Source organism: Ictidomys tridecemlineatus, chromosome 7 (genome assembly GCF_052094955.1).
Source record: "Ictidomys tridecemlineatus isolate mIctTri1 chromosome 7, mIctTri1.hap1, whole genome shotgun sequence".
Classification (NCBI taxonomy): domain Eukaryota; kingdom Metazoa; phylum Chordata; class Mammalia; order Rodentia; family Sciuridae; genus Ictidomys; species Ictidomys tridecemlineatus.
In genome coordinates, this window is record NC_135483.1 from 160407577 (window position 1) to 160431569 (window position 23993).

General features: G+C 37.0%; 1 protein-coding gene across 2 annotated transcripts in view; it reads left to right on the forward strand.

Annotated features, from left to right (window-relative positions):
* Positions 1 to 1933: 1933 nt before the first annotated feature.
* Slc39a10 (solute carrier family 39 member 10) overlaps positions 1934 to 23993 on the forward strand; it is a 128737-nt gene continuing 106677 nt past the window's right edge. For both annotated transcript variants that reach the window (XM_021725751.3, XM_040294627.2), the window contains exons 1-2: positions 1934 to 2084; positions 9957 to 10035. The gene's annotated coding sequence lies outside the window, so the exon portion shown is untranslated. The remainder of the gene's footprint in view (positions 2085 to 9956; positions 10036 to 23993) is intronic.

A 23993-nucleotide genomic window follows, 5' to 3' on the forward strand; every position in this document is an offset into this window, starting at 1 on the left:
TGGGTCATCTGATGCAAACATGGACCAGTAGGCCCATCTGTTCAGCAGGAAAACAGATTCTTTTAGAAGGGGATGTGGGCAGAAAGGCATACATCTTTAGAAAAAAAATCCTAGTGGTGAAAATGACAGGAAGAAAATGGCACCGAATTTAAAGATAAAAGAAAAGCTGTCACCATGGTTTAAAATTAGACTGTGTGACTGATCATAGACTTTTGCTTTAATCGCTATTTTAGCCTCATAATCTCCAAAAATTTTACTTTACAGAATACCGAAACACTTCTTTGAGGGAAAACATTACAGAAGGAAACAATCTTTGATCATAAATCTAGAAACCTCAAAAGATATTTATTATGCTCATTATATCCCAGGTGCCGAAAAGTGTCAAAGCATAGCTAAATTTTATGCCTATGTTTTGAAGACGATTACTTCCTCAAAATGAATTTCAATAGTGAACAAAGCTAACAGAATACCCCAGTAGAATTTCTCAAGACAAAATTTCACTCCATACTCTAGTATGACCCATTTTCAGCTCCTGAATTCCAAGAGAGCATTAGAAATCCCCATGCCATCCCCAGCCAGACCACAGATGTGTTCACTGGAAGGGGAGGATTTGAGTTCTCAGCATGGGCTGTGGCACTAAGGGAAGAAGTGTTGTGTGGTTACTCGCACAACCAAGCCTCTGCCAGACCAAGAGAAGAATGGGAAAAGCTAGGAATGATGACCTTTTTGTGTTTTTCTTCATTCTCTTATAATATATTCAGGGTCTCTGGCCTAAATAGCTATCTGGCTGGTCTCTGTTTTAAGTGTGAAATAAACAATGGAAGGACACTCACTAGTCCCCATAAATCTGGGAATGGACTGGGCAGAGGGCACCAAAAATTCCCCAAATTATGGAAATTGCATTGACTGTCTTCCCAATGGTTCCAATACTTCAATTAAAAGCCCTTTGCCTTGACTAGCTCAAAATATTTTTAAATAAAGTTGAAAAAGAAAAATTATAAGAAATATAGAGTGCTGGGGATATAACTCAGTGGAGAGTACTTGGCAAGCATGCATGAGGCTCTGGGTTTGATCCCCAGCACTGCAAAACATAAAAAATAGGAAACAAAACTAGTTCCAGTGATGGTTAAGACTGAAGAAACAATTGACACTTAAAAGAAAGAGGATTTTAGACATACAGGCACAGTGGAATTGTTTTAATCAACATTTCATGCAGCAGCTCTGCATGGCCTTCCCATTTCTCAATAGCTTTGATTTGTGGAAATAATGGTTATGTAATTTCCACACATTGTGCTCCAATCACAGCATGTAGGGTACAATGAAAAGAAAACAACTAACCTTACTTGAAGCTGGAGAGTTTGATAAGGTTTTCTTTTTACTTCATGAAGTTTTTTTTAAAGTGGTATTTTTCTAAGGCAACTGAAATGTTCCTACTAATCTTAAGCAGGTAGATATGAGTGCAGCAAGGTGGTCTCATTTTCTTAAATGTATCTATAGCAGCGACAATGATTAATCTAGTTGTAAAATATTAACAAAAAACAAACTATTGGACTATAAAAATCCCACAGTTAACAGATTGTTAGTCTTTCCTCTTAAAAAAAAAAAAACTCTCTATGCCATCTGTTTACAAAAGATGAGAAATGTTGAAGAAAATTATTTCCCTTAAGGCATAATGCTCCGGCCATTCAGAGAGAGGTCTCTGGCATTTTTAATAAGGATTTGGTACAAGGATGGAGACAGCATCAGGACTGCAGAGTCATTGGCCAGGAAAAACAAAAATGACTTCCCCCCGGTGCCCTATTTTAGTTTTATTCTTTGAACTTCCAAGAGTTTATTTATTGTTGTTGTTATTATTATTTTTAATTTGGCACAGACTGTTTCAAAAATCATCTTGGTTCCCTTTTTTGAAGTGTGTTTTTTTTTTTTTTTTTAATTGTTGAGACGATTTCTAAAGTGCTCCACCTCCACCACCTGTCATCAGATGGGGGCTGCGGCTGGGAGAACGCTCATCCTCCTGAGAGCAGCTGTGGACTGAATGGTGAAGGGCAGCAGCCACGGGAGCAGAGGCAGGCACAGGTTTGAAGGTAGGTGGCAACACGATGTCGCAACATAAAAATAGCCAAGCAGTAGATCAGTGAGAAATTTTCATAGCTAAGTGTACCTGGAGAACTGCAACTAATTTATTAAATCTTAATTCTCTCAAAAGGATTTCCCCCCTTGGTTGCATATACAATTCTGGGAAATTTTCCTCTTCTCACCTAGTCATTTCTATGTGATTAATGGTTAAGATGGTCACTCGTCACTAGATGGCATTGTGCAGTGTTCCTTGACAGCAGTAATTTAGCAAAGTTACTGCTTGGGTCATTTTTCAATATATTCTTCTTCAGTATGGATCTTGAGAGTCTAACTCTGATCCTAAGGTTTGGGAGTGTAGCTGGGTGGTAGAGCACAGTGCTACGTTCAAGCTCCAGCACTACCAGATTGAATAAGTAAATAAATCTGATCCTGGATATTTCACCTCTGTATGTTTTGTGGAGTTGATATTGTAAAATTTCTATCTTATTTAATATTGTTTTTCCTCAATGTATCTCCTAATACATGAACCCAACATATATTAGTCTTAAATCAATAATAAATTTATTCTTCCTTTACATTTTCTTTCAAGTCTTGTATACAAATATATACTTATAGAGGCTTTGCAGAAATAAGTGTGGGGGGTCATTGGTGAACGAAATCAGGGCTTTGCTCATGTTAGGTTTATGCTGTACCACTGATATCCACACCCCCAGAAATAAAGCAAAGGTCAATACACCTAGTATCTCTACCTAAGCATTCAGTAGGAGAAAACACACACACACACACACACACACACACACACATGAACACTTGCTTTGACTAAGCATGACCAATTGAAATCTAATCATGGTTAAGCTATGCATATGGAATAACATAAAAATGATCAGTTCATGCTTTGATAAAGCTGTGGAATTTATAAAGGTTATATAACAGCTATGAATAGGAAAACTGATGTAAATATAATGAGTTTATGGTCACAGTCTTGTATTCTTCCAGGTATGACAGGGAATTACGACCACTTTTATTTGTTGTTTCTCAATGAATCTTATAATACTGAAGAATAAATTCTAATATCTATGTTGTCAAGTAGAAAAATTTTTCTAAATTATAATTTTTTCTAAATTATAATTACAACTTAAGACCTGAGAACTTGTAATGAATCATGGATGACAAGATGTATTATTTGGGGCCTGGTGTGGTGGCACACATCTGTAATCCTAACTACTTGGGAGGCTAAGGCAGGAGAATTCCAAGTTCAAGGCCAGCCTGGGTAACTTAGCAAGAACCTGTCTCGAAATAAAAATTAAATGGGCTGGGGATGTAGCTCAGTGGTAGAGTGCTTGCCTAGCCTGTGTGAGGCCTTGAGTTCAATTCCTAGTGTCACACACACACAAAAAAAGTGGAATGATAAGATGGCAGATAAATAGATAAATGATGAATAGATGAATGATAGCATCTAATACACTACTTGATATTCTAAATAGTTCTCTATAATCTGTAATATTTGGACTACGTTTGTAGCTCAGGGTAGAGTACTGGCAAGACCCTGGGTTCTATTCCCAACACCAATATATTGATCTTCTATTTTCATTTACTTAATATATGAAAAAATGTTTCTCTGCTTTAATTTGCTTTTTAATTTTTTATTTCATTCATTCATTCATTCAACAAACATTAACTGAACACTTTCTTTAGATTCAAAGAGATAAATAGGACACTAAGTTTGCCCTCAAAAATCTTTTAGTCTTTTATGTCTTTCCACAAACATGAAGTAAATATCAGAATCCTTTATGGGAGAAGGAAAAAGGGAGGGTAAAGAAAGAAATGTAATGCAAATAATCTTCGGTGAGGATATTAGATGTGTGGATTATGATCATAGTTCTGCTACTAATTCATGCTATCATCCAGGACCTCCCTCAATATACCTTCAAATGAAATAATTTTATATGGAAGTGGCTTATAAACTGTAAAACACTTTTAAAATTTAACTTTTAAAGTCTTTTTAATTCCTTCCTATAAGAATCTCACATTTTTTAAATAGAACTTTGATCCTGCAATCAATGCTTCTTCCCTTTAAATTTTCCCTTCTATTTCAAAAGTCAGCAGCATAAATAAAATCCATTAAATTTCCAACTCATCTTGTAAAACAAAAGTGGGCAGCCAAGCACCATGATCTTGGAGAGACAAGCAGAAGGCCTAACTCCATGTCCTATGATCGAATTGAACTAAAGCTGATTTCCTGCTGCTGCTTTAGGTTTTTGTAGTGAAAAATAGAATTTCGAGAAAATTTTATCACAATAACATATGTGGGATGATCTCTTTTGAGTTTCCTTCTGATCCCAGGACTTTACCTCATCAATACTTGTATGGCAAGAAAAAAAAAAATTCTAGTTGATAACTGGATTAGGAGAGTCAGACTATATCCTAGATAATATCTATTCTCATATTCATTTAATAGTTCCGCAAAATGCTTATTTTTCACTAAGGCAAATCATATCTTAATCTACTATAGGTAAATCAGAAAATTTTTCTTTTTCCACAGATTGTGTACAGAAATCGTTATATCAAGAACAACAAACTCAAATGTATTTAAGACCACAAATAAAGATCCATGCAAAGGTGTGTCCCTGGAGAGATCTTTGACTGGATCTAGGTGCAGAGAGAGGTGCTTTATCTTAAATTTTCTGATCCATTATGTGGGGATTTTGTCTTTTACTTCATTACTGCATTAGGCTGTATTTGTAGTAGGATGACAGCTTACCTGTAAAGATTAACTACTAATTAAGCATTTGGGCTGAAACTTCCCTTAATTTATTGTCAGATCTTCATTTGAAATAGTCTCATTTCATTAAGAAAAGGGGAAAAGGAGCTTGGATTCATTCTACCTGTAAAAAAAAAAATGATTTCCCTGTACTTATTTTGAATGATTATCTTTGTCTACCATCAGACATGAGCTATGAGGAAACTTAGAAGATGGAAATGAAAGTTTCAAGACCAAGATACCTATTATTTCCTGACTTTCCCTTCACTATTCGGGTTTATGACATTCTTCTCTTTTTTCAAAATATTATTCAAGGCAACAAATATTATAAGAATGACTTATTAGTATTCGTGCACAAAGAACCAGTGAATTCTACTTCCCCAGTCTCAAAGACCACAGCACTTGAGCTTTTCATCATCAGTATATTTGAATGAAGTGACTGCCTCCCTCATGAAAACATATATATTCAATTTCACCATGGACAAAACTTGTCCAGAAAGAACTAGAGATTTAAAAAAAGATATTTTTGGAAAATGTACTGAGGCTTTTCTCTAAATATAAAATGTCATTTCATCAGTGCTGGTCATTTTTTAACCACATATGACAAAAGATCACAGATGCTCATAAAAAAAATCTAAAAGGAATGTAATGTTATTCTCTTCTGAAATGACTAAGTGTCTTTCCTTTCAACTGTTTTGAAAAAGAAAAACAAACTTTACCACTTTGAAGAAAATGCAGGAAGCCATATGGTCCCACCCAAAATTCCTACATGTAAAATGTCCTCATGGGGAAAGGGTTCAAGGTGTTTTTGAGAACAGAACTTTAATGTTTCTTCCTATTAACAATGGTACTTCCTGTTTTGACCTTTCACTATACTGACGCTATCAAAGAAAGTATATTATGGACTTCTCCTTTTTGCCCAATAAAGACCTATTCTCTCACTATGTGTATAGAGTTCAAAGTGAACATTGCCACTACTCAGTTCTCCTGGGGCCTTATTAATTGATCTGTGGTAACCCAACAAGGTTGGAATGTCAATAATTTATAGTTACCTAGTGGTGAGCCTGGTATTGAAGTCAGCAGACTGTGCAATATTCCTCTGTTCAAATGTGCATGAAGCTACATGTTGTCTCTAAACAGCCCCTATGTTTTACTAAAAAATATTAACAACCTCTAACAGATTAGTACTCAGTGATCTCTTTCTAAGCCATCTTCTTTAAAACAATGAGAGGAGGTCTGGGGTTTTAGCTCAGTAATAGAGCACTTGCCCAACATGCCCAAGGCCCTGGGTTTGATGCCCAGTACTGAAAAAAAAAGACAAGAAAAACTTACTAGGTGATACTTTTTTCAGGAAACTGAGACTTAAGGATCACTTGAGCCCAGGAATTTGAGACCAACAAAAACTGCCTGGGCACCCTTGAGTTCAATCCAGGCACCACAAAAAAAAAATCCCCATCCCTCCACCCCACCCCTATACCCCCACCCCACCCCCACCCCCAACCCCACCACCACCCCAGCCAAAAAAACAACAAAAAAGAAACTTAATCTTGGAATTTATCCTTCAATTCTTGAGGGAAATTATGTATCCCTATGCCATAGAAAAGCAATTTATTGATTATCTTTTGTAAATTTTATAATATATTTTCTTATATAAATATATAGTATTAATGTACAAATTAAATTAAATACGCATAAATATAAATATCAGGCAAACCTAAGTAGCTGCTTCCTTTACAATATTTCAGTAATTTGAATATACTATAAAAATAAATTCCTTCAGGCATTTACTACTTTCACTGATGATTTATGTAAGACCTAGTTAAAAATTTTTTTGAACTTCATATGTTTTAGATGCAGAGTCAGATTGTTGCCCAAATCAAATGATACTAAACAATAAAACATTTGCTAGAACAGAAGATGAGCAAAACATCCTCAAAGGATACTATTGATGTTGCTAAAATTGCTAATCCCATTTGGAAATCTGTGCAACTTGATGAGCAGATGCACAAAAGATATTAGTGGGAGATCTGAGATAACCACAGATAATTAGAAAAGTCAGTTCTTAGCAGAATGCATTCTGGAGCAGAAATGTTTTAGATGCAGAAGATTGTCTGGCACAATAATTAAAATAACTACATTTTTTGACCATTTCTATAAATTTATAAACTAAAATAACAATGAATAATTGTCAAAAGCTAATATTTTCTACTTCTTCCAAAACCATACTTCTTCCAAAACCACACTAAAATTGTCTCTAAAAATGATCACCAATACATGTTTTCTTTAATCTTGAATTTTTATTTTTATTTCTTTCCTACCAATAAACAAATGATAAATCAATTTTCTTGATTCATTATCAATACTGGACTGGTCAGAGAATTAGAACAAAGGTAAATTAATTTTTTGGTTGTTTATTTTGCTTATTTGTTTGTTTAGGTACTGGGAATTGTTTGAATTGGTACAGGTAAATCCCAGAGGTGCTTCATCATTGAGCTACATCCCCAGCCCTTTTTATTTTTTATTTTGAGACAGAGCCTCACTAAGTTCCTGAGGCTAGTCTCAAATTTATGATCCTCCTGGCTCAGCTTCCCAAGTCACTGGAACTACAAGTGTGGGTCACTAGACCCAACACTAAATAAATTTTTAAAACCCTTTATAAATAAAACATATTATGCAACCACAATAATCCATTAAATTCAAGCTACTGTATATCTACGGTCACTTTTTTCTCTAAAAATCAGTGCTTAACAGGTCCAGTTTTAGATGTTTAGAACTTAAGAGTAGTAACTGGGGAGTCACATGTTCTGAATTTTAGTTATAGGATAGTAGTACCACTCATTAGTATCTTCAGTAAGACAAATTTACTCTAGTAGGCATTAATTTTTCCCTTTATTAAATGACAATAATAATACCCTGAACTTCATACACTTGCTTAGAGGATTAAATGAGATAATATATGTAAAATACCTACTGCAAAGTCTGGGACATAGTAGGCATGCTGTAAAATTACTAGTTGCAATACGTCAATATAATGCAATAATTCTGGCAATGCTAGGCGCAATGGCTCACGCCTGTGATCTTAGCAGCTTAGGAGGCTGAGACTGGAAGATGGCCAATTCAAAGCCAGCCCTAGCAGCTTAGCAAGGCTAAAATTTTAAAAGATAATAATAATTTAAAAAAAAATAATGATAATAATTTAAAATTTTTTTTTAAAAAAAGCAGGGGGTGGGGATGTGGCTCAGTGGTAAATTGCCCCTGGACTAAATCCCCAGTTCTCCCCCAACAACAAATAACACCAACAATAATGTTGTTGATAATGACTATAATGATGCCTGTTCTACAGGAGTTCTAAACCTCCTCCTGAGGTTTCTAGTTTCATGTGGGACTAAGAGGCAAGCCCCGGAACGAACCTCTCCTGTTCTTCTTGAGAACACAATATTTATGTAGAAGTGAAATCTTTGAATTTCACTTTCCTGTTGCCGACATCTTCATACCTCACTTGTTGTTTATGTAGGGAGGTGTGTAGACCTGAAGAAGGAAAAGGGATGCCTGAATATTTGGGAACCACTTTTGAAGGGGGAGAATCCAGAAAGTCAGTATGTTTTATCTGACACTTGTTCAGTTGGCACTGAAAACTACCTAACAGAGGGCTGAGAATTATTACTTCAAGGATGCAAATTTTAAGATATCTCATATCTCAAGTATACACTAAGAATCCTGGGGCTGAGAGTGTTTCTCTTCCCTAAGCATGCACAAGGCCCTGGGTTCAATATTTGGCTCCACAAAAAAAAAAAAAAATGAAATAAGAATACCAGCCAGAAACACATACCTGTAATCACAGCAACTCAGGAGGCTGAGGCAGGAGGATCTCAAGTTCAATGCCAGTGCATTTAATTTAGCAACACCCTGTCTTAAAATCATTTTTTATTTATTTATTTTTTTTTTAAGAAAGAGTGAGAGAGGAGAGAGAGAATTTTTAATATTTATTTTTTATTTTTTAGTTCTTGGCGGACACAACATCTTTGTTGGTATGTGGTGCTGAGGATCCAACCCGGGCCCCACGCATGCCAGTCGCGAGCGCGCTACCGCTTGAGCCACATCCCCAGCCCTTAAAATCATTTTTTAAAAATATTTTATTTAGTTGTAGATGGATAGAATACATTTATTTTATTCGTTTATTTTTCTATGGTGCTGAGGATGGAAACCAATGCCACACATGTGCTAGGTAAGCACTCTACCACTAAGCTAAAGCCCCAGCCCTTAAAATAATTTATTTTTAAAGGGCTGGGTGGGGGCTGGGGATATAGCTCTGTTGGTAGAGTGCTTGCCTCAAATGCACAAGGCCCTGGGTTTAATCCCCAGCACCACCCCAAAAAAAAAAAAAAAAAGGGAAAAAGGACTAGGAGATGTAGCTCAGTGGTAGAACACTCCAGGAACAATCCCCAGTACCACAAAATAGATAGATATCGGGATGGATGGATAGATAGATAGATAGATAAGAAAAGTGTTGGGAAAAAGTATAACGGCAGCCGCACCCCAGGAAAAAAACCCCAACATGGCGCCTAAGGACCTTCTCTTCCTATTTTCCCCTTTTTTCACTGCTGCGAAAAGTTCCCGCCAGTATGAACTCTCCCGATGGCGCTAATTTCAAATCTTGCTGGCAGGAAACCTTAGCCCCAATAAGAACTAATTTCGTGGGCTCCGCAACTGACATCTGGAGGAACTTACCAATAAACGAGTGACCCGTCATTTACCTAAGCCCTGCCATCTCTCCTTAGATATAAGCCCACAGCCTTTTGTAATAAAGTGCAACTCTCCCCGGCAAATTGTCTTTCGTGGAGGAATTCTTTCAAAAAGAATAAAAGAGTCTGTCGAATTTTATAAAATTATAAGGTGGAGTTTGGAAGTTCAGGAACAAAGGATCTATGTTAAGAAAAAGAGAATTAAGAGGTTATAAAAATCACAAAAGCTAAAAATGTGCTGTAGGTTAGAATTTGATAGGGGTCCATTGGGATGCTGATTAGGAACCAAACCCCTCCTTAAAATACCAGCATAAGATACCTTAGACTGAGGCAAACTGACATCATTTTAACCTCTAATCCATTCTCTCTTTACCTAGAAAGAGACATTTATTTAAGGGAAAGCAGAGTTGCATCCTTTGCTTTGGACTTGGAGCACCTTGAAGAGCTGTGGCCAGGGTAAGTCTTCTTCCATTCAACCTTCCCTAGCGTTAAGGCATATTTTGTTTGAGATCATGGAAAGGATGTTAAGGGCCCCTATGACATGGCTTTTTATTTCCCTACTTGCCATTTTATTTTATTTACTTAGTACCAGGGGTTGAACCCAGGGGCGGGCCACATCCCCCTCCCCCTTTATATATATATATATATATATATTTTTTTTTTTTTTTTTTTTTTTTTGAGACAAAGATATCATGGGAGAAGAGATGTCTCTGGGAAGGGTCCGAGGAGTTCCGAGGGAAGGAAAGGAGGATCTCAACTCAGGACTAGCAGGGTTCTTGCCATATGTGATGGAAAAGAATTCCAGCACTAGCCAGACAAAGGCACAGGCAGAGGTTTATTTAGGAAGGTAGATTCGCATTCAAGGGAGAATGAGGCTGTCTCAAGGATGAGAAGCAGCCCTGACTTGGGCTGGGGGTCCAATACTTGGGCTGTATCAGGGGCCAGACTGGAGGTGGATCCAGGCTGGAGCCGCACAATTTCGCGCCATTTTTTCTCGGCATTTGTGTATTTCCCTCACCTTACAAGGGCATGGGCCAAGGGCATGTTGCTCAAGATTTACAGCTATGCTTTGTACATCTCAATGGCACGTGGGTGGGTGTTTCCTTTAAGATTCACTATTTCTCTTTCTTTATCCTATGTCCTTATCAGAGGGTCTTGCTAAATTGTGGAGGCTGGCTTTGAACTTGCTATCCTCCTGCCTCAGTCTTCTGAGTCACTAGGTTTACAGGCATGCATCATTGCATGGGATCTCTTTACTATTTTAACTTGATGTCAGTCAACCAAGATTCAAGAATGGCCAAGTGCTTCTAGGGAATTCATGGAATATTTTGTTAAAGACATAAACTTGAATTTCTACAAATAGAAACTCAGTACCCAATGAGAAACTGTACCGCCTCTGAAATTGAGTCATGTACCTTGTCCCCTTCTTTCTCTCTTCCAACTTCTTGCTAAGCAACTCAGTGAGACCCTGTCTCTAATAAAATACAAAATAGGGCTGGGGATGTGGCTCAGTTATCACATGCCCCTGAGTTCAATCCCCAGTACCACCCCAAGAAAAAAACCCAACCCCTTTTCTCATATTCTCAGCAGAATAACAAAACTAGGAACTAAGTCTAGTAAAGAATATAAGTATTCAGTACTCAGAAAGATGAATTGTTGGTGTTGTTATATATACAATGAATCATTAATTTGGAGTTTTGAATTGGTAGATCTGTATTTTTAAAAGCAATTCAGGGCTGGGGATGTGGCTCAAGTGGTAGCGCGCTCGCCTGGCATGCATGCCGCCCGGGTTCGATCCTCAGCACCACATACCAACAAAGATGTTGTGTCTGCCAACTAAAAAATAAATATTAAAAAAAATTCTCTCTCTCTCTCTCTCTCTCTCTAAAAAAAAAAAAAAAAAAAAAAAAAAAAAAAGCAATTCAGTCAGGCATAGTATACACCTGTAATCCCAGCCACTGGAGAGCCTAAGGCAAAAGGATTGTAAATTTGGGGCTACCTTTTAACATGACCCTGTCTCAAAAGGAAAAATTAAAAGGGCTGGGAATGTAATGAAGCTCGGATAGAGTGTCCCTGGGTTCAATCACTAATACCAAGGAGGCACAAGAAGATCTTAACAGGGCTGGGTGGGGCTCAGCAGTAGAATGCTTGCCTAGCCCACGTGAGGCCCTGGGTTTGATCCTCAGCACCACATAAAATAAATAAATAAAATAAACTAGAAATAAAAAATAAAAACATTAAAAAAGAAGATCTTAACTACTTGTTAAATAGTCTAACATAAGCAATTTTCAGCAAAATTTTCATACTAATCAGAAAAATTGAATTAGTGAATTGTAGTATCAGTTAAAAATGTAATGAGGAAGATATACAGCTAGCATGACCTTATGTCTTAGAATTGATCCTTAATACCAAAATATTAATAGAATAGAAATAGAAATATATTCAGAAGAATCAAGGCACAAACTGACCACTAGATATTTTCTTACTCTACATGTAGCATTGAGAAGGAACAATACAAAGCTGGGTGTGGTAGTTGCACATCTGTAATCATCCCAGGTATTAATCATCCTTATTTTTATTTTGAGGTACTAGAGATCACAAATTCAAGACCAGACTCCCCCATTTTAGGGAGATCCTGTCTCCAAACAAAATAAAAAAGGCTGGGATGTAGCTCAGTGGTAGAGCATTTGCCTAGCGTGCATGAGGCCTTTGCTTCAATCCTTAGTATCACAAGAAAAAGAAAAAAACAAAATAAAAAGAAAGGAAAGGATAGATTCCTATTGCAAAAACACTTTTATGAAATGATGAAGTAGAATGAATAGTAAGTGAATAATATAAAGGGAAATTAGTAGGGGCAAGGAATAATGAAAATAAATACAAGTACCTTTCCATGTGGGGTAAAACACGCATGTTAAAACATTTTAAAAGTCTGTACAGTTTTCATGATGCTGGCTTTACAGGTTGAAGAGGTAAAGATAATTCAAATATGCCAGGCATGGTGGCACACATCTGTAAACCCAGCTGAGACAGGAAGATCTGGAGTTCAAAGCCTGCCTTAGCAAAGGTGAGGTGCTAAGCAACTCAGTGAGACCCTGTCTCTAAATAGAATACAAAATAGGGCTGAGGATGTGACTCAGTGGTCAAGTCCCCCTGAGTTCAATCCCTAGTACCAAAAAAAAAAAAAAAAAGATAATTCAAAGACAAATTATATGATACAAAGTCAAAGTTCTGGTTATTAAATGGTACTGGGGAATTATTATGAGCATGGAAAATAGGTAAAAAAAACCTCTAATTCTGATTAGTATTTTATATTATATGCTAGAATTGCTCTGTGCTCTTTGTTGTTGTTTTGTTTCTTTTTCTTTCTTTTTTTTTTAAGATGTTACACCTTAAGATTAACTATAGCAAGAGTACAATTTTAAAGATAAAAGAAAATTACTTACAGGCCCAGACACATCTGTAAGCATTTGGGGTCAATGCCAACTTCGAAGTGTACTGGGGGGTGTCCACTCCCAGGGATAGAAGCTGGGCTCCTGGCTACTGGAAGAGCTGAAGTGTGAATTAACTCTGTGGGTGCAAATCCTCTTTCAACTTGAAACACCGGTCAGCTTCCCTGTGTAGGTAGTCCATCCCACATTTACATTTCCAAATACTTCTCTCTCAGAACATATACAATTTAGAGGGTTAAAACCTTTAGGAAAAATATTCAGGAACTGGAGACCAGGAGTAGCCTTATGGAAATCTGCATGATAATTGTGCTATTTTCTGAAAGAAAGCAGCCAAATAAACATGCTAAATAAAACTAATTTCTGGGAAACATCAGTAATTAAGGATGCTGGTAATTTTCCAATTTACCTTACTCTCTGTTCAGAACTATTCAGGGTCTCATTTCTACAGAGCTTCGATGAGATTATTTTATTACACAAGATGTGAATCTTGAAGAGATTTGTTTTTCTTTTGTTGATGTGGGCGTTTCTGCATGGATCCCAATCCTCAAGCTGTTTCACAATACAATAACCTTAACAATTTAAAAGATTAAGTTTGTGAGTTATCTTTTTTTGCTTACTCTGTATAGCTGAGTTTTGTCATTCCTCTCTAATACACATGGTGGTGTAGTCTTTCTCTTTCTTTCATTTGTTCTTTCTTTCTCTTTCAAAATAATTTAAAATAATATAAATAATAACCACATAATAATGGTACATATTCATGGGGTACAATGTCGATGTATTGATACAAATTTATGATGGATAAAGATCAAACTAAAGATCAAATCAAGTTAATCAACATATTTACCACCTCAAATATTTATCATTTCTTTGTGCTAGTAATAGTCAAAAATCCTTATTTTTATTTTGAGGTACTAGAGATTGAATTTAGGGGCACTCTACTTCTGAGCTATATGCCCAGCCTTATTTATTTATTTATTTATTTATTTATTTATTTATTTATTTAGGTACCAGGGATTGAACTCAGGGGCACTTAACTAGAGTCATATCCCCAGCCCTTGTATTTTATTTAGAGATGGGGTCTCATTGAGTTGCTTAGGGCCTCACTAAGTTGCTGAGGCTGGCTTTAAAATCATGATCCCTCTGCTGCCACCTCCTGAACCACTAGGATTGAACACCACCAGCTATTTTATTTTGAGATAGAGTCTCCCTAAGTTGCTAAGACTGACCTCCAAAGAGCAATCTTCCTGCCTCAATCTCCTTAGCTACCAGGCCTAAAATCCTTCCTTCTAGTTATTTTCAAATATGAGGTAAACTATTGTTAATAACAGTTACCCCACTATGCCATAGAAGACTAGAACTTAACCCTCCCCTGTAACTACATTTCTGCATTTTAGAAGCTCTTTTTCTACCTTCTTCCCCTGCCACCTTTCCCAGCCTTGCTGACCTATTTTACTTTCCACTTTTATGAGATCAATTTTTTAGCTTTCAAATATGAATGAGAACATGCAGTGTTTGTCTTTCTGTGCCTGGCTTATTTCATTTAACATAATATCCTCCATTACCATCCATGATGCTGTAATGACAGGATTTTAAGACTGGATAATATTCCATTATTAGGTATGCACACCACCTTTGCTTCATCCATTCATCTGTCAATAGCTTGGTTGTTTGTCTGTCTTGGCTATTGTGTATAGTGCTGATTTCCTTTCCTTTGGCTGTGTACTCTTTTTGATAACCTCAAACAGAGTTTAGGCCATTGGATTATTTCACTCAAGTCTCTGTTGCCTCTTTTCTCAGGAAACCAGCCAAAGGCACCTCTGAGGCCAGGAATTACTACCTCTCAGCTTCCTTTCCTTTTGCTAACGCTGTCTCTTCTTCAACTCAAGTTTTGTATTTCCAGCCTCCTATATTCCTCTTTTTTTTAATTCCCACAAACTGAGAACTTCTCAGTTCCCATAAGTCAACACTGAAATGTTCATAGTTTAGGAAATAGCATACAGAAATAGAGCTGTGTGTAATAGGAGAAGTATGACTTGCTGTAAGTAAATAGCCTATTGTTTGCTGTGAAACTCAAAAGATTGCCGGTTCCCCCAACTGAAGGGCTAGGTGTGTGAGAGGTGAGGCACAGACACAGCACACATTATATGCAGGGTCTGAAAGACAACAATGGGCTGCAGTGTTCAGGCCCTTGTCAGAAGCTCCCTGCCTGCAGCAGCAGCAAGACTAGCAGACCAACAGGTATTTTGCCCGGTTTGCCTAAATTTTAAAATCTACCATAGATGCCTTCAAAATGAGATACTTGCAGCCTTCTCGGGCCTTCTAGTATTGGGTAGTTGATTCTAAAAGTCTTCCAAAGGAGACAATGTTAGCATTCCTTTCCTTTTTTTTCTTATGATAATAATAAATTTAAGGCTAAAACCTGACCCAGAGATGAGTTATTTCTGGCTTACCATCTTTTTTGGCCAAATGCCTTGTTTGAGTACCTGATGTTTCTATTTGTTGTTGTTTGTTTTGTTTTGTTGGGGGTGGTTGGTACTGAGGATTTAAACCCAGTGGCACTTTACCACTCAGCCACATCCCCAGTCCTTTTTATTTTTTATTTTGAGATAGGGTCTTGCTAAGTTGCCAAGGGTCTTGCTAAATTGCTGAGGCTGACCTCAGTTTGCAAATCCTCCTGCCTCAGCCTCCCCAGTCAACTGGGATTACAGGAATGTGCCACCACGCTCAGCTTCTGATTTTTCTAGATGTACAAACTGAAGAGTTGGAACACAGGGAAAGAGAGAGAGAGCATTGTTTTGCTTTTCTCTGAAACTCTGGCTTATATATATATACAAATAAAACCAATGGAAACAGTGGTGTTTACACATAAGGTACTCTGGAATTGTGTAGAAGATCAAGAGTTCTCAGATGTCAAAGAAGGCCCTAGAACAGGAAACCTAATATCAAAGGTCGTGCCTTCAGAGCAAAAGTTCAGGGTGAAGCGAGGTTTGGGTACCTGCCAGGCCAGCATTATTTCTCTCTGTTCTTCCTAGATTCATTTGTTTATTTATTTACAGTGCAGGGGATTGAACACAGGACCTTGCACATTCTAGACAAATACTCTATGATTGAGCTACATCCAAATCCCTTCTCCGACTTTAGACACTCAAGTGGGATGGTGTCTTATGAGCAGTTGCTAAAAGGAAAAGCAGTTGCTTTGGGTTGAAGGGAATAGAAAGATTAAATCTGAAGGAACCAGAATTCACCCTCTGAAAGGCACAAGCTCTGTGTTATGGTGACCAGCCAAAGCAGTCTTTGTACCTCTGCTAGAACTAGTGCTTGCCTTGCCCTAGCCACAAAAGGCAAGTGGGAAAATACTGTATTTAGTTAGATTCCAAATTCTTGTAAGGTTACAACTGCAATGCCCCCCCCCTCGCCCCTACCCCAGTCCTGGGGATTAAACACAGGACCTTGTGCATGTGAGGCAGGCATTCTACCAACTGAGCTATATCCCCAGCCCTGTTGGCTTCTTTTGATAAAAGAAGGTGGGGTATCTTCGTCCATCCAACATATTAAAAAAATATGTAGTAGAAAAGTTCAAAAGCCAAATCAAAACTGCCTCCTAAAGCAAAATTCTGTCTCCAGGATTTGGGTGATATTTCTTTCCTTGATTGCAATCATTTCCAAGAGAGAGGATAACCTCTTTTCCTAGTCTCACTTCTTAAAAAAGAAAAAAAGCAAGTTGAAGCAGAATTAGCAATGACCTTCCTCATCTTGGGATCCAAAGGGCAGGATGGGGCTGTGTTAACACAATGACAGAAACAGGATGGAAAGAAACCCTTGTTACTGTTTTTCAGAAGCTAGCCCAGGGGTTGCCATAGTAACGCACCAGCCTATGAGACTATTGTGAGCTTTAGGGTACAATTTTGGGTTACATTCTTAAAAGAACATATCAAGTGTTTGCATTAAAAGAATGAGAAAAGAATCTTTTGGAAGTAAACCAAAACTGGTTTAAGTTACTGATTTGAACTTTTGAAAGCATTAAGTGTCTTGGGAGAAAAAAAACAATAGAAATGTATCAACTAGTAAATCTTGCTAAGCCTGTAGAAGACACATCAGATAGCAAAGCTGAAAGAAAGAATTGTAAAGTCAAAAACAATTGGAGCTATTTTGTAATTTAAATATGCACATATTTGGTAAGAATTGGAACTATAAAAGAAATTGTTCTTTGCTCTTAGCTCTCTGCTGTCCCCTTGGGATTACGTGTGGAAGATTCCATGACAGGACATTTGATCCAGCTATATTTTTGTTCTGAAGTCATTGCTTCTATACATTAAGAGCTTTATTAATTTTTTACAGAAAAGCATAAATGAACAAAGTGCTCTTTTAGAACGATTATTCCTGGAAGAAGTTGCTTAACTACATAGGATTCTGCAGTTAAATTCTTATCTAACGTTTTATGGTAGTCTCTAACCTTGCCTCTTTGGCATTTCAGATTAAATAGAGTACCATGATCTTGTAGGAACAGGGTTCTGTACAAATTGTCATGCCTTTTAGAGCTTTACCTTTATTAGAAAATTTTGGGGGAAAATATTATGAAGTAAAATGATAAACTCACAAACTATTTTAAGATGAAACAGAGAACTTGAAGGAAATTATATACATGGGGCAGGACAGATTCTTGCCAGCTCTGCCCTCCCATACAACCCTCTGGTTCTCCCATTTAGTACTTTACGGGAAACTTTGAAAAGCCAGATTCAAGCAATCTCCTGGAATTTCCTGAGGGGGGATCCAAACAGTACAATATATGAGTAGGTCCAAATTACTGCTTAATTTTTTACACTTAGTTTAGGGAATTTTTCACTTGTCATTTTACAGCAATTATAGGGGTGGAGTGTGGATTAATCTGATTCGAAGTCAGAGGCCAAGGATGCTAAATTTGGTTCTTTTTTTTTTTTAAAGTTTGCAAACTAAGACTATTTTCCGCTATTTAATGGTTACAAAACTGCAAAACAACAACAACAACAACAAAAAAAAAACATGACATGCGAAATGATATGAAACTAGAATTTGTGGTATACCTAAAGTTTTCTTGGAACATAGCTACACTTTCATTTATGCATCATCTAGGACTGCTTCTGAACTGTTAGGGCAGAGTTGAATAGGTGCCACAGAGACCATATGGTCAGCAAAACCCAAATATTTACCATCTGGCCCTTTGCAAAAAAAGCTAGACAATCTCTGATCTAAAACAGAATCTCTACCTCTGCCAAGGTGCAGCATAAGTTCTCTAACTATCAAACATTAATCAAATTATATTAATATTCCACGAATGAGACCTGTTCAGATAGGAGTTCACTGTCCTGGTACAGAAACCTAAAAGCACAAAGACCAAGCCTGGTAGTTGACAGTAAAGAAGGGGAAAAGCACAAAAAGAAAATAAGAAATATATGTAAGTAAAAAAGTGCATAAGATATGTCTAAGCAATTTCTTCCAAAGAAAGTAGGAAAGTTTTCAATGGTATTTGCTGTTAGGTTTCTTTTTTATGTCAGAAACCCAAACTCCCTGTTTTCAACCAAGTGGAAACTGTGGAGACATTTCCACTTAATTAGTGATTTTCTTTCAGAGGAATTAATGATCAGTGTGTGCAAGTTCAAGTTCTGACCTTATTTGTCAAGCTGCCTGAGGTTGAATGTGCTGGGAACAGGACAAAAGGAAGCATGGAGATATGAGTCCTGAGACTTCATTCATCTTTGATTAATTGAATCCATGAGAATATCTTTCTGGACAAATGATAACCTGCTTCCTTTAAACCTAGGAAAATCATTCTTTTGAATTAAAATTCAAGTCATGATTCTAATTTAACCAAGTGTCTTGTCTCCCTATTAAATCTTGGAAAGTGTCATACTTTTTCTTGGGTCCTGGGAAATCTTTTGTGAAACAGAACAGTTGAAGCCAGGAGCCTTGAAACATGACTATAATCCCACTATTTAGGAGACTGAAGCAGGAGGATCTCAAGTTCAAGGCCAACCTGTGCAATGTAGTGATACCTTGTCTCAAAATAAAACTTAAGTGGTTTGGGATATAGCTTAGTGGTAGACTGCTTGCCTAGACTGCATGAAGCCCAGGGTTCAATCCCCAATACTGCAAAAATAAAAATAAAAACCTTTTTAAATTTTGCAATTGTACCATTTCCTTATCAGGGGACTTCTCATTTCTTTTTGCTGTTGCATACAGGGGCAATGTTTGCATGGTGTTAATGCTTGCTGGGTTGTGCCCCAAGATTGTAAACAATTCTAGGGTCCCCTGGCTATAATGTAGCTTCTCATTTCACACTCAGAATATTGTAGAATATAAGTAAATATAAGAAAATCAATTAGTCCATTCTCGTGTTTTAAGTAAATTTCAGTACTTTTATATCAATTCTGGATTGTAATAAATGAATTGATACATTTCTAATTTGGTCTTGAGGTGCCTGTCAGCATGCCCTAATGGGGTCCTGGGCAGTAGGTGGTCATGGATATTTACAGTGTACTTTCCAAGGGATGCTTCTTTAATGTGGTGGATGAGCTAATGACTGAGTATCTTACCTGTGACAGGTGATCCTGACCAAGGGAGCTTATTTATGCGGGCATCCTTTGGCTCTCATCTGACCTCTGTCCTATTTACTCCCACCAAGATAACCACTATCCCAGGAGAGTCCCAACCTGGAGAGAAGTTAGATTCAGGTGTGTCAGTGAGGTGAGACCTGAAGGAGGCAACTCAACAAAATGCATAAAATCACAAAAGGGGTGTATTACAGACCCCGGACAGAGGATGCATCACACTTAGCAGGGCCAGTTGGTAGGACTTAGTGGCCCCAGGCTTGTGCACTCAACCAGTAAGTGGAAAGCAAGAGAAGAGAAAGAAAGGCATCTGTGAGCCAAAGCCTTTTGGGGGATCCAGGATATTACCCAAGCAAAAATTTCCTTCAGGGGCTATAACTGGTGTGTTTAGAACAAGTAGATACAAGTTCCGTGGAATCACACTGTGGCTGAGAGGTAGTCACTGTGGCATATCTACACAGTTCATTTGGTCTACAGGGGTCAGGAGAGTGAGTCAAGTAGGTTACTCAGCTATGCCATAGAGACATGGTCACGAGGAGTCGGTTTTGTAAGGTAGATATCTGAATCCAACCACATGGAGGAACTGGGAGGAGGCAGCAAACTGGAAACTGTGCCAAGGGTGAAGAAGCCTTGCTTCTATTAGGGGGAAGTGAACCTTATATTCTAAATAGATGTAGATCAATTTTTTTCACTGATGCACACAGTGGGTGATATTCGCATGGGGTAAATGCTTGCTTTACCTCAGTAGGTTTCTCAGCAGCCAGCACTCTACCCCTGAGCCCATCCCTGGAAACTGAGTTTTAACAGTGGGTTTCTCAGAATCTTCACTCTCTTCACAAACTGCTGGGGAAAACATTTCATTTCATTGGGATCTCTCCTTTCTTTGTATGCCCCACCGCATTCTCAAGAATGTGCTAATTTTCATTAGGCTTGAACAGCATTCTCTCAAGGTCAGATCATCTCAGAGTCTTTTTGCCCTTAAATATTTAAGGCAGCCATTACTTCAGGAATGAACATCCATCAAAATCATTTGGTATGAAAAATCATCTGGTACATAGTGCTTTCTTTTAACAAGTTAAAGAAATAGAAGGAACAGTTTTGGATCTACATTAAAAGGATACCTGCATTTAAGTAGAAAATGAAATTTCCTAAGTTAACCTACTGGGCTTTTAGATTTTTTTATATCTTATTTTACAATAACTTCATCAGACAGGAGAGAGCAGAACTAACCACTGGATCAGCAGGGGAGTTCCAGGCAGAAATAATGTAGTGCAAGGCAAATTAAGATCATTGTGGCAAATCTGCAGGGAATCTTCATTCCCCAGAGAGTTGAAGGTCTAACTGCCAAAAAGAGGGATGCAGCCCTCAGCCTTAAGTGGAAAAAAGGCCTCTTGAATGTGAACTTGGTGGCTGGCAGTGTGTTCCACAGCAGCTGGGGAGTCTGCTTGGAAAATAAGGCTTGTTGCAGACACCAAGACTTAATTAATGTCAGCTCTCTAGATAATAAATTCATATACTATAGAACCTAATTTTTGGAAATGGCTGATACTACTTGGCAGCCACAGATTCAACACTAAGGCTTTCCACAGAGGCCTGTCCATCTGGTTAGACTTTTCTGCCTGCTGATCAGGAGATAAAGTTTTTTGTCCCCCTTGATTACACAAGTCTTCCTTTTCTGACTTCCGAACAATAACTTTTCTTCTTAAATGCTTTATATCCATAAATAAAACCTTTCAACTTTTAAAATTCTTCTCTGTTTGTCCCATTGTGTTTTCCTTAGTAACTATTACTTCTAGTTTAAATATGAATACGCTGATGCTTTTGAAACTTCCTTTCAAAAGAAGTGATAGATTTTCTTAGCAAGTCTGAAATTGATTTAGCAATATGTTGAAAAAAATTGCACCCTTGATTAGTCTGGATTTTTGTCATTCATGTAGCTTATATTTTTTCAGATTTTGTTGTTGTTTGTGTTGCCCTTTGTGTGTGTGTAACTGGAGATTGAACCCAGGGGCATTCTACCACTGACCTAAAATTTATTTATATATTTACATATTAAATTATATATATATATATATATTTATTTATTTTTGTTTGTTTGTTTGTTTTAAGACAGGGTCTTGCTTCATTTCCTAGCTGACCTTGAACTTGTTATCCTCCTGAGTAATGTGGGCCACCATGCCTGGCTATTATGCATTTTCATTCTTTCTTTTTTTTCATATTTTTAAATTGATGTATTATAGTTGTACATAATGATGGCATTTATTGTTCCATATATGTACGCACACACAATATAGCAATATCTCTCTACTGTCCATTTTCTAATCTATTGGCTTCTACTTATTATCCATTCTCTTCTTTTTGATTACCATGGGCTTAATTTGTTCTTTTGGTTGCTTATCATGAAAGTTTAGATCATTCATATTAAACCCTTTTTTTTTTTTTTTTTTTGGTACCAAGGGTTAAACCCAGGGGTGTTAAACTACTGAACCACATCCCCAGCACTTTTAATATTTTATTTAGAGACAAGGTCTTGCTGAGTTGGTTAGGGCCTCACTAAGTTCCTGAGGCCTGCTTTGAACTCTCGATCCTCCTTCTTCAGCCTCCAGAGCCTCTGGGGTTATAGACATGTATCACTGCACCTGGCTCCCTTTCTTCTCTTCTAATATAAGCATTCAGTGTTATGTATAAATCTGTCACGAAACACTGTTTTAGCTGCATTCCCTAAATTTTGCTGTGGCTTGTTTTAATTTTTTATTCACTTCAAATTTTTTTCTTTTTGTCATGCTATTTAGAAGTATGTTGCTTAATCCAAATATTTGAGGATTCTCCATACATCTAGGAAATTAGTGGTTTCTTATTTCCGTAGGGGAGCAAAGATTTCTTTTTCCTTGCCTGTCATGAAATGAGTCCCCTTTAATGAAAGACAGTTTAATAAGAGAAAAAAAATAAATTTATTTAATATAATTTTCTTCATAAGGAAATGAAGACCCAAAGAAACAGGGAGAGCAATGTATTTTATGCTTAGGTTTGATAAGAAATAGATAGTCATGGGAGGTAAGATTAGATAAAAGGGTATGATCTAATGTTAACAAAATGGGAAAACTTAGCAAAGGAGGGAGCATGGATGGAATGGAGTTCTGAGGACCTGTGTCTGACCTGCATCTGACCTGCTTCAGAGAAGGAGGGTCAAGAGAAGATAAGCCAGACCTTCCTTCTTATGAGATTTTCTGTAATGCACAGATGCCATATCTTAGAGTAATATGTCCTGAGCCCCATCATTTTCTTCCATTGTAGCCAGGGATAGATTTTATTTTTAATTCCTGGTCTATCTTCTTGAGTCTTTTACACTGAAGAACATGTAAATTTTGCTGTTTCTGGATACAGCTCTCTATGTATGTCAATTATGTTGAGTTGATTAATAATATTGATTGTTTTTGTTTGTTGTTTTATTCCAAGTACCAAGAACTATCGGTTAATTGTAAATATGTCTCATATGAATGAATGAATGCATGAATCATACATGTGGTCATCATTTTCACCTTTACCCAGACTTTATTTTTTATTTTTATTTTTTTCTTTTTTGGTCATGTTGAGGATTGAACCCATAACTTAGTTCATGCTAGGAAAGTTTTCTTCTACTGAGCTACAACCCAGAGTTCTAATAAGTTCAGGAATGAGATACTTTCAAAGAATGATGTCAAACCTAACCAATGTATCTGTCACTAGCACTCAATCGTATGGGAGCATTAAGGTAGAAAGGCCGTGTGAGATGCATTTCTAAATCTATCACTGCAGGGTTTACTGCATATTCCCGGTTATTTAGAGTTCAAGTGACTGCTGTCTTTCGAAATGTTCTGAAAGAAAATATCCAGAGAAATATTTATTTGGCAAATCAGCATAAATTTGATTTCATGATGGACAGTTAAGGATGGAAAGTAAAGGGGATCAGAAGGGAGATTGTGGCCCTGAAATATTTATAACAAAGAATATTTTAAAAAAATATTTATTTATTTTTTTAGTTTGATGCAATATCTTTATTTTATTTATTTATTTTTATGTGGTGCTGAGGATCGAATCCAGGTCCTCCAATATGCTAGGTGAGCATTCTACCACTGAGCCACAACCCCAGCCCAATGAATATTTTTAATGATTGCAAATTTTTAAATTTTATTCTCTCTTTACAAAGCCTTTGTTTCTTCATAGGACTCTTTAAAAGAGATTTCAGTGATGGCCAAGGGGAAAAAAATATGGTATTTATAGTAGAATTGATCAAACTTTTTAGAGTAACCTCACTGTTCCCCATAAGATCTGTTTAATATTTATTTATTTTTAAGATTCATAAAAATCAATATTAGTTTATTTATTTATTTGATTATTTATT